The 2,409-nt window shown below is 36.3% G+C and overlaps 1 protein-coding gene across 2 annotated transcripts in view; it reads right to left on the bottom strand.

Annotated features, from left to right (window-relative positions):
- The window catches only part of LOC108693300 (protein tweety), a 17,561-nt gene extending 17,054 nt beyond the window's left edge, over positions 1 to 507 (bottom strand). For both annotated transcript variants that reach the window (XM_018202175.1, XM_018202174.1), the window contains exon 1: positions 235 to 507. The gene's annotated coding sequence lies outside the window, so the exon portion shown is untranslated. The remainder of the gene's footprint in view (positions 1 to 234) is intronic.
- Between the last annotated feature and the right edge of the window lie 1,902 nt (positions 508 to 2,409).

The following is a 2,409-nucleotide window of genomic DNA, read 5'->3' as shown; positions in this document are numbered from 1 at the left end:
GAGAGAGAGAGAGAGAGAGAGAGAGAGAGAGAGAGAGAGAGAGAGAGAGAGAGAGAGAGAAAAAGAGCGTGTGATCCCACCGGCAGTGGGTTCGCGTGACAGAAGCGCGACGGTGGTTCCACCTCCTTTCCACCCTCACCCTCCGTTTCACGGACGTGGATTCGACGGACGTTGCGATCATCGACGGGACGTCGCGATGATGAAATGGTTTACGAGGGACAGTTTACCTCTTACCTCAATATTTTTCCTCTCAAATCCGTACGCTCGCGTACGTGAACGAAAATCCGCGACATACAACACACACTCGACCGTGGCCCAAGTCCGACTGACGAGAATGACGAGCGTAGGCGACGCGACCGCCGGGGTGGGGCGGCCGTTGCGACCAATCGCGTTCCCGCTTGCGCGCGATCCTGTGGAGGATTTACGGGAGTCGAGAATACGGGCAGCCGCCAGGCCGGGCCGCTCACGCGCTACTCCACTGCACTCCACTCCGTTCTGCTCCGTTCTCGTTCGTTTCAGCTCTGGCGCTTTTCGGAACGAGAGACCGGAGAGACGGATGCACATCCATGCGGGCGGCAGAGGGTACGAGGCGACTGAAACGCGGAACCCGAACGGATGACGCACTCGGGACGACTTCGACCAAACTCCGATCGGCGACAATTCATTCAAGACTCCGACAGAGTCGCTAGCGCAATTATTTTCAACACACTTCTGCTCCTTCCTATGTAGTTTAATTTTAACCTTGGTTCTACTAGCTCTTCTTCGTTTTCTAGTTCTAAGAATTGGAAAAAAATAAAGAGCAAGTTGATGATTAAAGCTAATCTCTCTACATTGGTAGAAAACAGGCATCAGAAAAAAATATCTTTTATATCCGTTTTGAATTAACGTAGATTTAACTTTAATGTTTTCTTTTTTTTTCTAATCCTAAAGATTAGAAAAAATAAAGAGTAAATTGAGAACTGAGACTAAAGCTAATTTTATACTGATGGAACCAAGTATTAGTGGTGACAACTATAAAAGTGATAATTGCAAATTTTTTACGTAAAATTAATGTGTGTATACTTAGTTAAATAAACTATTTTGTAGTTGTAATTATAAAATAATTTATTCAATAGTGTATATATATACATACACACATCAGTTTATTTAACTTTGCACATTAATTCTACATATAAATCTAGTATGTGTCACTTTTAAGCCTATTTTATTTATGTGCTTTTTTTTCAATTTAGTCCAAATGTTTCTTGCTTTTTGCTATTTTTTACATCTTGTTTTTTTGCTTCTTATTTGGTTTTTTGTTTTATGTTTTATTGCTCGAGATAAAAATTATGAACTTCGAAAGAAATAGAAAATACGTAGCAAGAAATTGTCGATAAAACAGTTGCAAAGAAGAAAAAAGCAAAAGGTAAAAAAACAAGAAACAAAGAGCATCGTAGAATAGGCTTTATAGTTGCTACCATAAATGCTATGTTTTTCTCTGAGTATATGTTATTCGCTTCAGCTCTGATCTCTAATCTTTCTTATCTTCTTATCTTCCTATATATTCCTATATATTATATATTATGTATCAAATAAACATATGATGTTATTTAAATATATTAATAAGCTAATTCAAGATGATTAATAAGGAGATATTCTAGTGCGATTACTCGTTTTTGAGATAAATTTTGAGAATTAATTTTATAAAAATGGTTAAACCTATAGAGCTAATGTTTTGCATTCACATTCATTCGTATTTGACGTAACTCCTCGAATGTTTGCAAAGCTTTTTATTGTATATGATACAAGATATGAATAGACACGCAGATCATATCGCGAAAAATCGTTTTTATTGGATGCAGTGATTGATGCCATTCTCGTAATCTGAAATAAAAATATTTTTTTTTGTTTTATTCTTTACGATTCCTATTTGGCTCTTTAATAAATCATAGGAAGAAAAGTTGATAAAATGATAGCGCTTAAAAGTACTTCGATTTTTACTAAAAAAATATTTACTTCCTATCCGGAAAAATAGTAATTTTAAAGATATCATAAAGTTGAAGGGTCGAACAATAGTCTAATACACTATATGTCTACAAAAGCGGAAGCCGATCGGTCCAGCAGTTTGCAAGAAAATATGCGCCCAATTTGAAAAATGCGCTTTGGAAAAAGAATTTAAAATTTCTCTTACAAGATGGACGAGTAATTTCAGTATCCCTTTATATGTCAGCTATACACATTTTCAAGAACTACCCCAAACTACAAGAATATAAAAAAAATATTTCGATTTTTTTTACTCAACACTAGAATTTCCCCTTATTAAAGCTTGGCCGCATTTACGATGGCTCCAATTAACTTAAAGTAAATTAATTGTACTATTTCGTTAATATAAACGGAATTGTTAATCTTTTGTTATTTAATACGAGAAAA

This window comes from Atta colombica, unplaced genomic scaffold (genome assembly GCF_001594045.1).
Source record: "Atta colombica isolate Treedump-2 unplaced genomic scaffold, Acol1.0 scaffold9, whole genome shotgun sequence".
NCBI classification, from domain to species: domain Eukaryota; kingdom Metazoa; phylum Arthropoda; class Insecta; order Hymenoptera; family Formicidae; genus Atta; species Atta colombica.
Note: the sequence above shows the minus strand (reverse complement) of the source record. Positions and strands in the feature narration are given on the sequence as shown.